This window comes from Euphorbia lathyris, chromosome 3 (genome assembly GCF_963576675.1).
Source record: "Euphorbia lathyris chromosome 3, ddEupLath1.1, whole genome shotgun sequence".
Lineage (NCBI taxonomy): Eukaryota > Viridiplantae > Streptophyta > Magnoliopsida > Malpighiales > Euphorbiaceae > Euphorbia > Euphorbia lathyris.
Genome location: NC_088912.1, coordinates 83,964,958 through 83,972,667, shown reverse-complemented (window position 1 = coordinate 83,972,667; position 7,710 = coordinate 83,964,958). Strand labels below are relative to the sequence as shown.

Sequence of the window (7,710 nt, the reverse complement as noted above, 5' to 3'; positions counted from 1 at the left end):
GGTTGAGCGGTTTTTTTTTGTTTGTTTGTTTTTCTTTTCCTTTCCTACCAAAAAAAATAAAAAAAATTAGAGGTGCATTCTATGCTTACTTTGTTTTTGACAAAGTAAATTTTACTTTGTTTTTTCTACTATTGGATGAGCTTACTTTGTCAAAGTTCATCACCATCCAATGGTGGAAAAAACAAAGTAAGACTTACTTTGTCAAAAACAAAGTAAGCATAGCCTAACCCTATTATTAGATATTAATAATTTATATATTTACTCTTCCAAACAAAATTTATCTTTATATTATTATAACTTTTTTTTAATATTTATATTATTATAACTAGACTTTTTTTTAATATGCTATACAGACGGCACTTGGCGGAGTCTGCAGCCTGTAGTAGATGCAGAGGCCATGTGGAAACCTTGTGTCATGCTCTGAGGGATTGCCCTAAAAGTAAAAAGGTTTGGGAGGAGATTCTCCCTCACCACTCTCTCCCTTCCTTCATGGCTCATTCTGAGGTTGACCGGTTCTCTGATGGTGCTAATGGGAAGTTATTGGCCAACATGGAGCACGGTGACATCTTCTTTGCTATCATCTGTCACCAGATTTGGAAATGGAGGAACGAGGAGTTATTTGCTGAGAAGACTGTCCTTATTCCTGATTTGCTTGATTTCTTCTCGAAAAAGCTCTCTATTATCACGAAGAGCTTTGAAGGGGATCCCCTGGTCAGACCTACCCGTGAAAAAGAGGTCCACTTAGTTGGTTGGAAAGAGCCTAGAGAAGGGGTAGTGAAGCTGAATACGGATGGCTCCTGCCTTAGCAATGGCAGAATTGCTGCTGGAGGAGTTCTTCGTGATGCAGGTGGCAATTGGGTGGCTGGGTTTACCCATAACCTGGGGATGGGCTCATCCTTTTCAGCGGAACTTTGGGGTATTCTCTCGGGTATCAAGCTTGCCATTCTTTATAAATCTTTGCATTTTCGTAAGATAGATGGCGTAACTCATCTAACTCATTTAAGTCGAGCAACCGTTTCTTACCTGCTTGTCGTAAATCAAAGTTAAGTTCCCTAATAGCCCAATAGGCTTTATGTTCTAATTCGACAGGCAAATGACATGCCTTTCCATACACTAAGCGGTATGGAGTCATTCCTATTGGTGTTTTAAATGCAGTACGGTATGCCCATAACGCATTATTTAGTTTACAAGACCAATCTTTTCTTGAGGATGAAACTGTTTTCTCTAGAATCCATTTGAGTTCTCTATTTGATATCTCCGCCTGACCATTTGACTGAGGATGGTATGGCGTTGATACGTGGTGGCGTACTCCATATTTTTTTCATAAGCATTTCAAAACTTCGGTTTATAAAATGAGCACCACCATCACTAACGATGACTCTTGGACAACCAAATCTACAAAATATATCGTCAAGAAAATTAACGACAACTTTAGAATCGCTCGTCGGGGTTGCAATTGCTTCAACCCACTTTGAAACATAATCAACGGCAACTAATATGTAAGTTTTACCAAAAGAAGGGGGAAAAGGTCCCATGAAATCTATTCCCCACATATCGAAGACTTCAACTTCTAATATGGTTGTGAGGGGCATCTCATCTTTCCTTCCTAGATTTCCTGTTCTTTGGCACTTATCACAACGAGTAATAAATGAAATCGTAGGCCAAAAGAAACCACATTCAAATATTCTAGCTGCTGTTTTGGTAGCTCCATTATGTCCTCCATAAGAGCTAGAATGGCATTCTGACATTATGGATTCATATTCATTTTCACCAACGCATCTCCTAATTATCCCGTCACCACAAGTTTTGAACAAAAAAGGATCTTCCCAAAAGTACTGTTTAATGTCAAAGAAAAATTTCTTCTTTTGGTGGAAATTTAATCCTTCCGGAACAATATTGGCTGCAAGATAATTAGCAATATCTGCATACCATGGTGACATGACGGTTTTCATTTGATAGAGATGTTCATCAGGGAAATCATCTCGTATACCGTTAGTTTCACCTATAGGACCGTTCTCATCTTCAAGTCTTGATAGATGATCGGCGACAAGGTTTTCTACTCCCTTTTTGTCTTTTATTTCTATATCAAATTCTTGTAACAATAAAACCCATCTAATTAGACGTGGTTTTGCATCCTTTTTAGCAAATAAATATCTTAATGTTGCATGATCAGTGTAAATAATAACTTTCGAACCTAACAAGTATGACCTAAACTTATCACATGCAAAAACTACAGCTAACATTTCTTTCTCAGTGGTGGTGTAGTTTAATTGTGCACCGGAAAGTGTGTGACTTGCATAATAAATGACATGAAGTTTCTTATCCTTCCTTTGTCCTAAAACACATCCGACAGCTAAGTCACTTGCATCACACATAATTTCAAATGGTAAATCCCAATCGGGTTTAGCAATAATAGGTGCACTGACTAAAGCTGTTTTTAATGTTTCGAAAGCTTTAACGCAATCTTCATTAAAATCGAAGGTGGAATCTTTCATGAGTAGATTAGTGAGTGGTTTGGAAATTACAGAAAAATTCTTAATAAATTTTTTGTAAAAACCGGCATGTCCTAAAAATGATCTTACGCCCTTAACAGTAGTTGGAGGGGGTAGTTTCTCTATTACTGAGGTTTTTGCTCTATCTACTTCTAATCCTTTTTCAGATATTTTGTGACCTAAAACAATTCATTCGCCAACCATGAAATGACATTTTTCCCAGTTTAATACCAAATTTGTTTCTTCACACCTAGACAAAACTTTATCCAAGTTTTCTAGGCACGAATCAAAAGAATCTCCATAAACTGAAAAATCGTCCATAAAAACTTCCATGATATCTTCAATGAAATCATTAAAAATTACAGTCATACAACGTTGAAATATTGCAGGTGCGTTACATAGACCAAAGGGCATTCTCCTATATGCAAATGTTCCGTAAGGACATGTGAAGGTTGTTTTATCTTGGTCATCCGGGTAAATGTATATTTGAAAGAATCCGGAGTAACCATCTAGAAAACAGTAGAAAGCGTGACCAGCTATCCTTTCGATCATTTGATCAATGAAAGGAAGAGGAAAATGATCTTTCCTAGTTGCTTTATTTAAATTTCTATAATCTATACAAACCCTCCAACCAGTGGTGGTTCGTGTAGGTATTAATTCACCTTCTTCATTCCTTACAACAGTTATGCCTCCCTTTTTAGGTACACAATGGATTGGACTAACCCATTCACTATCCGAGATAGGGTAGATGATTCCATTGTCCAGAAGTTTAGTAATCTCATTTTTTACTACTTCTTTCATATTCGGATTTAGGCGTCTTTGCCTATCCGCTTTAGGTGGCTTATCTTCTTCTAAGTGAATTCTGTGCATTACGATGCTCGGATTAATACCTTTTAAGTCTGAAATTTTCCAACCCATACTTCCTATCCTATTTCTAACAACTTCTTTCAATTTCTCTTCTTAGACTTGTGTTAATTTGTTAGAGATAATAATAGGTAGAGAATCGCCTTCGCCTAAGAAAGCGTACCTCAAATGACTTGGTAATTCTTTAAGTTCTAATTTAGGTGGAACTATAATTGAAGGCGGAACTGGTCCATCTTCTCAAATCAAATGTTCTGGGTCCTTATCTTCTAGTTCCTCACTCATTATAGGTTCTATTATTTCTTCTTTTTGAATAATGTCATTTACACATTCTTCAATTAAATCAAGTTTCATACAAGCGAAATCCTCCATAGGATATTTCATCGCTTGATTCATATCAAACTCAATATTATCATCGCCTATTCTTAAAACTACTTTCCCTTCTGACACATCAACTAGAGCACGTCCCGTGTTCATGAACGGTCTACCAAAGATTAGCGGACAATTTACGTCATAAGCAAAATCTAAAATAACGAAATCGGTAGGAAAAATAAATTTGTCAACTTTAACTAAAACATCCTCAATTATACCGTATGGTCTTTTAGTGGTTTGATCCGCTAATTGCAAAACCATATTGGTACGTTTGATGTCTTCTTCTAAGCCTAACTTATTAAAAATAGATAATGGCATTAATGCTTGCTCCTAAATCACAGAGACAACTGGGAAATTCAATATCTCCCAATTTACATGGAATGGTAAAACATCCGGAATCCTTGAGTTTTGTGGGCAAATTACTTGACACAATTGAACTACAATCTTCAGTTAGTGAAATGGATGAAATTCCTTCCCAACTGATTTTCTTTGAAATTAAATCTTTGAGGAATTTACCATAATTGGGAATTTGCGTAATCGCATCCATAAACGTTAAATTAATATGCAAATTCTTAAGTTTGTATAAAAATGTTAAAAGTTGTTTATCATAGTCCTTATTGCGGACTTTGTGTGGAAAAGGTGGTTTGGGTACAAAAGTTTTTGTACTAGAGTCAATTGGTGCATCTTTTTGTTTTAATGTATCTTCTTTGGGCTTCGGTAAATCAGTTCCAAGTAAGGTTGAATTTCCGGGCATTTTCGGGTCTGAGTAATTTTTCCCTGAACGAAGAGTGATAGCCTTAACATGCTCTTTCAGATTTTCTTCCGTATGGCTTGGAAGACTTCCCTCTTTGCGGGATGGAATTGATTTAGCGAGTTGTCCAATTTGAATCTCCAAATTATGGATGCTAGATGATTGGTTTTTAATAAGCTGATCGAATTTATTCTCGATCCGTTTAAAACCATCGTCGTGATTACTTATTTTTCTGCTCATAGCATCAATAAATTTGTCGATTTTAGAAGATAAAGTGCTAATCGAATCTCTTGATTGATTTTGATAATTAGTAGTACGATTTTGATTAGTATTAGCATTATTATTATCTCTCCAGTTAAAGTTAGGATGATTTCTCCATCCAGGATTATATGTATTGGAATAAGGGTTATTATTTTGGTTTTGCCCTTGGACAAAATTTACCTGTTCAATTTCACTCATACCTTCGTAATCCACATCTGTTTGGATTGGCTTACCATTAGAATCACACGGTGCCATAAACCTATCAATTTTGTGCGATAAGGCAGAAAATTGGGCTTGCAACATCGCTACTGGATCAAGATTCACTATACCTTTAACTGATGATGTTGTTGAGGATGATGGTTTCGCTAATGGTACGTGTCCACGTTCCGCGGGCCACATACAGCTGTTGATTGCCATTTCCTCCAAAAGTTCTCTTGCTTGGGCAGATGTTTTCTTCATGAATAACCCTCCAGACATAGCGCCCAATGAACCTCTAGTTGTAGGATTTAGTCCATTGTAAAATGTTTGCATTAAAAGTTCGGCGGGCAATTGGTGGTGTGGGCATAAACGTTGAAGTTCTTTAAAACGTTCCCAAGCCTCATAACGAGTTTCATTATCATTTTGAGAAAAAGATGTTAACTCTTTAATGACTCTTGCGGTTTTTGCTAAAGGAAAATTTTTTGATAAAAATGCTTGGGCTAATTGCTCCCAAGTCTCAATTGATGCGGCTGGCATAGAAGTTAACCATTCTTTGGCTCGATCCTTCAAAGTAAAAGGAAAAAGGCGAAGTTTGATTGCTTCTGCAGTTACATCAGTAATTTTAAAAGTGTCACAAATTTCTAAGAAATTTGTCAAATGGGTATTAGGATTTTCGTTAGGTAACCCGTAAAACGTTACATTATTTTGCAACATATTAAGCAACGCAGGCTTAATTTCAAAATGATGTGCATTAATTTGGGGTCTAACTATACTGTTTGTTACACCAGCCACTCTTGGCCTAGCGTAATCCATAAGTGTGGCCATAACTTCTGGCTCGGTAATTTTAGTTTTTATTGGGGTTTTTCTTTTCTTTCTTGTTCTTTTTAAGAGTTCTTTCAATTTCTGGGTCAATAGGATCTGGTGACGTGCCTGAACTTCGAGAACTGCGCATGAACTTGAAATTTCGCACGAACAGAAACTACCTACAAAACAGAATTTGAAAAATAAATATGTTAGTAATTGAAAATAAATAAAATATAAAAGTTTGAATAAGTATGAATAAACCTAGATTCGTAATAAAACACGAAAAATTTAAAATTTTGTCAAAAATTTTGGCGTTCCCCGGCAACGGCGCCAAAAACTTGTTGAGCGATTTCCGCAAGTGCACGGTATACGCTTATAGTAATAAAAGATATCGATCCCATAGGGAACGTTTTTTAAACAAAACTTATTTATAATCGGTTAAATTTACTTTTAGGTTTATAATATGGAAAAATCGTTTAATCGGTTTTGGTTTTGAAATTGCTAGAATGAGAATTAGATTAGAGTATGAAGATGTTAGAAAATACTCTGATTTAAGAATGAATTTGCAAGATAGGAACGTTTAGTACTTTTCAGAAAAGTAAACATATGTATTTGTTTGCATTAAGCAAAGAAAACAACTTTAAACTTTGTATGAATTATAAAGATGAAATAAATGACGGAACCTCTAATTAATTGGCTTTGAACATGACAAAACCCTTTCGGGATAGTTGCCCTTAATCAAATTAAAACTCTTTCGAGATAATAATTTGCCTAAGTGTTCAACAAAGTTTCCTTATAAAGATTTTGGATTAAATACGTTTTAATGAAAACACCAGCAGTCACTTTAGTGGATTGGTTACCATAAGTGCTGCATAAAAATCTATCGAATAGAACGGACTTTATTAGATGAAATATAAATTGATACAAGTTTACAGAGAACATGGAGCATGGAAACATTCGACGACTTGCAAGTGAACGGGTTGTCAATCCTTTCCTTGGGTTTCGTTAGAGTTTGTCAGGCTCCGGGGCGGATCCTCTACTCAATCTTCTCGTTGAATCTTCGTAATAGAGACTGGGTCGGTCTACTACCAAAATGAAAACTAAACTGGAACAATGTCTAAACGCTACTAAACTTGTTATTATTGAATAAACAATGTGTGTACAACATATTGCTTTTGAACAGAATCGAAATCTAACTTCTGAATCACTTGATTCGGAATTTCTGCATAAATTCTATACTAATCTCTTTTTTTCTACATATCTTCAACTCTCCATCAACTCTTTATTTATAGATGTTGAAGAGTCTTGATTGAAGTGTCATGTCCGTTGTGAAGGATCGTGTCCGTTGCGAAAGATCGTGTCCGTTGCGAAAGGACGTCTTTATCCACCCGAACGATCGCGTTTCGTCGAAAACGAAAGTGTGTAACTAGGCTTCTAAAATCTCCTGCTCATACCGAGAATATTAAATTCTCTACCGAGAATGGGGGAGCATCAATTGGTCTTCAAACGAAGGAAGGAAAAGCTGGGGAACGCGTGTCGCGACCGAGAATTTAGGGGCCGCGGTCGCGGCACGGAACGTTTTTCGGTTTTTCAGCTTTCGTTCGCGTCCTCGATTTGGCGTTATTAATTTCTGTCGTCTTCGACTCCTTTTGTAGGGTTTTTCTTCTGTTTTTGAGCTCTTTTCGTTCCTATTTGGATTTTACCAAATATTTATGTACCTTACAAGAAAGAAACATATTCGAGAGTAAAAGCTTTCTAAACAGTTATAAATAGCATAAATTCGTAGCAATATTGATGTAATTATTGATGATATTTTAGGTATATTTTGGGCTTAACATCTGGCTTCTCTCAGAATTTGGGTATTGACTCTTCCTTTTCTGTAGAGCTTTGGGGGATTCTCTTTGGCCTGAAGCTTGCTAAGAATCTAGGGGTGAAGAAGCTTCTGGTTGAGTCAGATAACCAAGAAGCGGT

At 36.3% G+C, this 7,710-nt stretch overlaps 1 non-coding gene across 1 annotated transcript; it reads left to right on the top strand.

Annotated features, from left to right (window-relative positions):
• The first annotated feature begins 5,284 nt into the window (after positions 1–5,284).
• On the top strand, positions 5,285–5,391 carry LOC136225205 (small nucleolar RNA R71). The gene has a single exon (XR_010686932.1). It is a non-coding gene; the product is annotated as a small nucleolar RNA R71 (small nucleolar RNA).
• The last annotated feature ends 2,319 nt before the right edge of the window (positions 5,392–7,710 follow it).